The sequence below is a fragment of the Dermochelys coriacea genome, chromosome 6, assembly GCF_009764565.3.
Source record: "Dermochelys coriacea isolate rDerCor1 chromosome 6, rDerCor1.pri.v4, whole genome shotgun sequence".
NCBI lineage: Eukaryota > Metazoa > Chordata > Testudines > Dermochelyidae > Dermochelys > Dermochelys coriacea.
In genome coordinates, this window is record NC_050073.1 from 78,155,873 (window position 1) to 78,163,051 (window position 7,179).

The following is a 7,179-nucleotide window of genomic DNA, read 5'->3' on the forward strand; positions in this document are numbered from 1 at the left end:
TGGATGAACAGTTTTCTGTTCCCCGAGTGAACAGAGCAGGGGCTGCCCTAGAGAAATCAGGAACCTGCCAGAACCAATTAAGACAGGCAAGCTAATCAAGACACCTGGAGCCAATTAAGAACTTTCTAGATTCAGTTATGGCAGGCAGGCTAGTCAGGACACCTGGTTTAAAAAGGACCTCCCATCTGTTAGTCAGGAGGCATGCCAGGAGCAGGAAGTGAGAAGGTGTGCTGCTGGAGGAGTGAAGAGTTCAAGCGTGATCAGGCTTCAGGAGGAAGATCCTGCAGTGAAGATAAAGAAGGTGCTAGGGGGAAGGCAATGGGGAAGTAGCCCAGGAAGTTGTAGCTGTCACGCAGCTGACACAGGGAACATTGTGGACAGGGCCACAGGGCTGGAACCTGGTGTAGAGGGTGGGCCCGGGTTCCCCCCCATCTTCCCCCAACTCCTGATCGGACACAGGAGGAATTGAACCTGGTCTCTGAGAAAGACCAGAAGGGAAGGTCTAAATTGGAAAGGGGTCTGCCCTGTCCCTGACCCACTAGGTGGGACACAGAGATTGTGGGGATTGTTCTCTGTTTCCCCCATGCTGGCCAGTGATGAGGTTAGCTGAGTGGATGGCAGGTTTGAGCCACTAGCAAGAGTGGCGAAACTGAGGGCTGCTGTGAATCTCTGAGGCGAGCAAATCCACCAATAAGTGCAGGACCCACCGAGACAGAGGAGGAACTTTGTCACAGTTACTCATAGGCAAGTTATTTATATGGATTTAAAATACTCTGTAGAGAGTCATTGATTACTATGTTGCTTTTAAGTGTCTGCTGAAGTAAGAGACCATAGTTGCAAAAGATTTTACTTCCCTTCAATTTGAAGCCATCCTAGTCACAAATACATCATATTCTGCTACGGTTCATGAACAAAAGCAAACCCTTCTCTGATATTGCTTCTGAAGCGGATGTATGAAAACTATACAAGACCTAGGGCTGTCAAGATGGCTTAATGCTGTTTTAATGTGACTGCCTATTCACAGGATGCAGAGCTACAAAGGAGGTGCCACTTTTACATTTGGGCTTTTATTAATGTCTTTGCAACTGCAGCACTACACAGCTAAGACACTGCAGATGGAGAGGTAGCTCTGGCTCTTGTTTAGATTGTCCAACACTTTACGTTATAAAACTGCATTTTTGGTTGCTTATATATTTACCAAACTAACTATTAAGGATGACATTTTCCATGTCAGGTGACTGCCTCGGGCTGAATTTTTGTTAAAGTTTAAGATGAAAATATTTCAACCATTTCTGAGAATGAGGTTAGTGGGAAATAATTGTTTGCCAATGTGGAAAAATTCTTTCAACTTCTTTTATTGAGAAACTCTAGTGTCTGCATGCTTTGGAAGAGAGATTTAAGATGAGGCAGGGAGAGATGCCCTCATGTCAGGAATGTGATTTTTCACCATTCCTGTAAAAATCCACCCAAAGTTGGCCGGGTTATAAGCCTCTAAATATAACAGCTCATATATGCAAAGTAGAGGCTTGTTAGAGTTTGGTAGCATTAAGAAGATTCTATCTGCACTGAGCATACTCCATTCCTATACAGCTCCTATACTCTAACCACACTGGGCATGCCCCATCATCACAGAATGATTGAGTATCCTCTATCCCAGGGCTTTAGAAACTGAGCAGGACTTCCCCTGCAATTGCTTCTCCTGGCAGCCATAGTGGCACCAGACCTAAAAGGTGGAAAAACTGCCTCTCCTGTGCTCTCAATGCTCCTCTTGCAGATCAGGCAGCATGGAGAAGGAGGATGTTGTCTGACTCAAATGTAGAAGGGAAAGGGGAAAATAGGAGCAGGCATGGGGGTAGGTGTAGGAAAGGTTATAACACGCGCTTCTCCAGAACCTGGAATTGAACTCAGGAGTCCTGAACTCATCATTACTCTGCTCTCAGGAAACCCTCTAGTAGCTGGTCAACATAGAAGATAAGTCTATTATTTCTATCACATACCTCCATTAGTTCAAGTACTAGAAGTTTGTGTTTTGCATCTAAAGGTCTGAACCCTGCGATAACCTGTATGGGGGTTAGTATAATTCACATCATGCAATAATCTTTTTTTCTTTTCAGTTTGCTTTTGAAAAGAACTTTGGAAATTATTTTTTTCTAAAACCACTTTAAAATAATGTTAAGGTTGCAAAGTCAAGCACTCAAAAGTTAAGAAAAGCCAAGTCAATCTTAATTCATCCTCATTTTGCATATGCTTTGTGACACAGTCTTTAATTGCATGATCTCCAGCTATTTTTTCCACAGGATACCTGCCTCATTCATGGCACAGAACGGGCCATGCTCTGGGAATGAATCAGGGAAGTATAGTGGAAAAAGACTGTTGCCTGTAAGACCCCTGCCTCAGTAGTCATAAAAGTTGGAATGTGTGTAATATTTGAAGTACTGAGGATGGGTGGGCATAGGTCCGCACAAAATTAAAGGCCCTCCCCCTCACTTGAGGGGGAGGAACCACTGGACCCAAGGATCAATTGAGTATCGGGGTTTGAATGTGTGTAACAAATGAGACCGAGGATTGCAGAAGCAGAAAGGAAGGTTTAATGGTAAATGTTTTCAGTGCTGCCCTGGAAAATTGGATTCTATCTCAGCCTCTACCACGTTATACTAGGCAAGCACTTAAACAAAATATTTCACAGGTGGCCACTATCTGTATTCTGGGTTTTCTGGGTGCCTAATTTGAGACTTCTGCAAGCAGATTGGCAGAAGTGCTGAGTGCTCACGAATGTAACGGAAGTCACTTGGAGTTGTGCTTGAATATATAAAGTGCTCTGAAAAATTGGGCATTAGGTGTCTCAAATCGAGTACCCAAAATTTAGCAGACTCTTTTGATCATTTTGGCCTTAATTTCTTGCAAGGGCAATCTTAATTCTGATATTTCCTAACTGTTGAACGCTTGATTTTTCAGTCTTAACATTCTTTTAAAATAGTTGCTTTGAGGGGGGTGGGTTGTATGTAACTAACCATATGTAGAGACCGAGAGTCAAATTCAGCAGTGATGTTAGTAGAGACAGTGCTATTGACTCCAACTGCATTGAGACAGTTTATGCCAAGAGTGAATTTAGCCCTATATTGTTAGAGTTGAATATGGTAAAAGTTGATTTTTATCCATTCCCTGTTATTCTTAGTCTAGTTAAACACAATTTCTGCCTGAATTACACATCTCCTTTGATAAGCCTGAACAGATGCATTTCCCCAGCTTAGTCCAGTGATCCTTCTGGTCTTGTTGTTCCTACATCCACTAAAAATGTGGGATGCTCACCTTCATCATTGTTTTTCTTCATCATTACCAGATCCTTGAACAGAGAACCATAATGGAACATACCTGGAAGATTGAGCTCATACAGCAGACCTGAAACAGTTCAATTTAAAACTATCATCTAGCTCCCAACCATTCTTCACTTTTCCATCTGGCCTGCATTTGTAGACAACTATGATATAAATTAATGCTAGTAATTAAAATAACTTCTAGCCTGTTTCTAGCCTGGGCATCAAAATGATACTTCTCAACAGGAAATGACAGGATTCAATTCAAGGTTTTAGTCCTCTTAAAGGTGACATCCAGGAGTGCTGGTACGAGACTAAAAATTATTAACTGGTCAAATAATATCAAAGGTTATGCTTCTGTTATATGGCTATACACAAGATATATGGAGGGATCCAGCCCTTAAAAATGAAGATAAAATATAATATCTCCCAAATACAACAACCACAAACTAATATAGCGACAAGGTAGGTGAGGTAATATCTTTTATTGGACCAGATTCTATTGGTGAGAGAGATAAGCTTTTGAGCTTACTCAGAGCTCTTCTTCAACTCTGGGAAATGTGAGATGATAGTAATATGAACAAAATCATATTTTGTTTGGAATTATTTACATTCCACTGAGGTGAACTGTGGTCCATTGCCCATCACTAGTTAGGGTGACCATACATCCCATTTTGGCTGGGACAGGCCCCTTTTTAAGCCCTGTTCCGGTTGTCCTGACTTTTTTGGCAAAACCGGGCATTTGTTCTATTTGCTCTTACCAATTGATCATCAGCTGGCAACAGCAAACTGGACAAATGCAGGGTGTGGAGGAATGTTCAGTGGGGCAAGCAGCAAAGCCAGCCACATACTACAGGGCTTGGGTGAAGGGCAACACCAGCTCCGCACAGGGTGGTCCTCAGGTGAATGGTGGCAATGCCAGCCCTGCGTGGGGGAAAGGAGGTGCGGGAGGAGGGCTCGCCCTGTGTGGTGTCCCATTTTCACTTTGAAAAATATGATCACCCTATCACTAATTGTTCTGGAATAATGAAATGAGCAAAAGTGCACTTCAGTTTCTTAACACGGCAAGATGTTATGTCTTTCAAGTGCATTATTTCTGTATATGTGGAAAAAATACTCCACTGCAATCAGATAATTATGTCCTCTAAATTTGCATAAATCTATACCTCATCTTTTCCAAGATCTGTCTGGCAAAGGTGTGTGTCTCTTGAGGTTATTTGCACTGGATCTCTCTTCAGAAGTCCAGTATCTCCAAATTCTCCATCAAGTTCTTCCATCTTTCTCACACTGCAGCTGAGAAACTTGTTGGCCTTTGATCACATGCACTCTATATGCAAAGCTAAAGCTTTTGTCTCTGTAAATTTGTTTCTCTGGTGAACTGCCCATGGAGTTCAGAATACCTCCAGGGCTAGTCAAGGCTGTGTCAGTGATTTCAGTTCTGGAGTGGTTGAAGGTAATTGTAAGTCCCTTCTGAGATGATGGTCACATCTGTTCCTGAGTCAATTTTAAAGTCCATAGTCCTTCCATGCATATTCAGTTTCACTCTCCACGCAGACTCAGTGTCATCACACATGATAGATCCCAGAAACAACGTTTTTTTTTATTGTAATATCAATCAACTCCCTGACTGTTTTGGTGTGGCGGACAGCTGCAGAATGTCCATATTTTCTCCATTTATTACATATTTCACTTTTAGCTGGATACACATCTTGAGCTATGACTTTTTCCACTTCTTGTGCATTTAGTCAGAAATGCTTTGCAGTTAGCCTGGGATTCCTTCATAGCCTCGGGGCTTTTATGGTAATGACTTTTAGCAATCATGCTGTTTCTGTGTACAGCTTCTAAGTTTCAGTTTTCAAGTTGCTCCTTACTTTTGTTCTGGTGTTGGACTAGATCCGCTTGTTTTATTATCGGCATAGCTGTGAATAAATTTGTTGGTTTTTAATTGTAGTTGCTGTGAGAGGTTCTTGTCTGTTAACCAAATAACCAGCCTGTCTCTAATATTTTCATGTTTTTTCAGTCCTAAAATCAGTTTCAGCCAACGATTGTGGAGGTCTTATTAAAGATTCATCATTTTCTCCTCATTCTTGAATTCTCTGGTGAAAACATGCTCTTTCATAAACCACATTTCTCTGAGGTATAACGTATGCATCAAACATAGTCAGAACACTTTCATAGTCATCTTTGTAACTGTCTTCAGTAAAGGCAAAATATTTAAAGATATGTTCTGCCTGCTTCCCCATAGGATAAATTAAGGAAGATACCTGAATATCTCCAATTTCCGGGTAGTTTTGTAGCAATGCAAAATCTTACAAAATACTGCTTCCAGCCTGTTTTAAGTTCTCCAGGGCATTGAAGAGTGGCATGTTGATGAGATCAGTCCTGCAACCTTTGTTGCTTTGTTCCTTTGTTTGCAACCTTTGTTGGTGTTTTCCTTCTGTTTCTGCTCTTCTCTGGCACCAGTTAGGATACCTTTACATCTGACATCATGGCATCTACCTCTTCTACATGGTAGGTTGCAAGGCTGCTACTAGCAGTTCAGATTCTTGTAGCAGATATGAACTAGCTACCAGGCTTTGTTCCCAGAGATACACCAGAGCAGTTCATTATTATAAGACCCTTTAATGCACTGCCAGGAATAGCTGTTGAGAGCTTAAGTGAGATTTGTTACACATAGCTCCACCTAGTGGCTGAACAGTTTGGCATTCCATTACAAGAGTATTTTGCTTAAGAAGCTCATTTGATTTTGGCATGAGAGTATTTGTCTTTCTGCCCATAAGTCTGTCAATTCTTGGTTTTAATTAAGCATTCTGAGATGGGTTGCAACATTCATGCAGAAGAGGGAAGAGCAAGAACAGAGCAGATAATAAAGACTTCTTTGGAATTAGTTCAGTACACCTCCACAGAGATCCAATATAGGATTGTCTGCACATGCCTCTGCTCCAACTTTTTCAGGCCGAGCAAAAAGTAGGGGGGTATATTCTGAACCTGGGAGTGTCAAGTGATGGAGGGTTCAGAGCTGCAGAGAGGAGGAGATTTCAGCCTGAGGTTGTACCAAGAGTATTTCATAGCTGCTAGGAGTGGAGTTCAAAGGAGCTGATAGAGATATGGGAGGTTTTTGATATTTTTAGGTTATTGAGTTTGGGAGGAGGGTGGATTGGGTTGGCAAAATTGAGTGCAGAAAGAATGGAGTTAATTGTAGGAGAATGTGTGGTAGGATATGAGCTAGACTGGAAATGGAGAGTGTGGGACTAGGAGATAACAGTGAAAGGAATACAGTGGTACATAGATAAACTGTTTTCTCCCATCGTGCCCTTTCTATAAAGGTCACCGTTTTTTTCATTCTGAAATGGGGAGTGGAAGAAAATGTTTCTTTTTCTTCCTCCTTCCCCACCAGCCTCCCTTACCCCTCAACACACCACTTTCCTGAGACAGTCCTGAACACAACGTCCCAGGTTTTCTTTAAGTATGTAATCAGCCGGCAGGTGGAGAGAAGAAGGTTTCAGATTGTTACCTGCAGCCACATCACTTATTTGGCATCAGTTGCCACTGGACCCACTAAACATTTTAACCTGGTGAGCCAACCATATTGTGAGATAATTCCCAGAAGTGATCTTTCCAGGAGGAGGTAGCTCTTTAAAGAGTGACTTCCCAGCACTAGCCAATCCACCTGTTTCATTGTTTTGATCTTATTTACAGAAGTAATATTTCAGGCCCTTTTTCATCTCCATAATTTCTGCTCTTTGTTTCACTGGTGTAAATCAATCTCAGTGGAAGTTCTTCCAATTTACAATGATGTAACTGACACCAAATTTGACATGTCATCTCTTGGGAAAGTACTGGTATCAAAGTACACTGACCTACC

At 41.7% G+C, this 7,179-nt stretch overlaps 1 long non-coding RNA gene across 1 annotated transcript; it reads left to right on the forward strand.

The window, feature by feature from the left end:
* The first annotated feature begins 261 nt into the window (after positions 1–261).
* LOC122460595 lies at positions 262–3,548 on the forward strand. The gene is made up of 3 exons (XR_006282006.1): positions 262–301; positions 1,025–1,123; positions 3,341–3,548. It is a non-coding gene; the product is annotated as an uncharacterized LOC122460595 (long non-coding RNA).
* Positions 3,549–7,179: the final 3,631 nt, after the last annotated feature.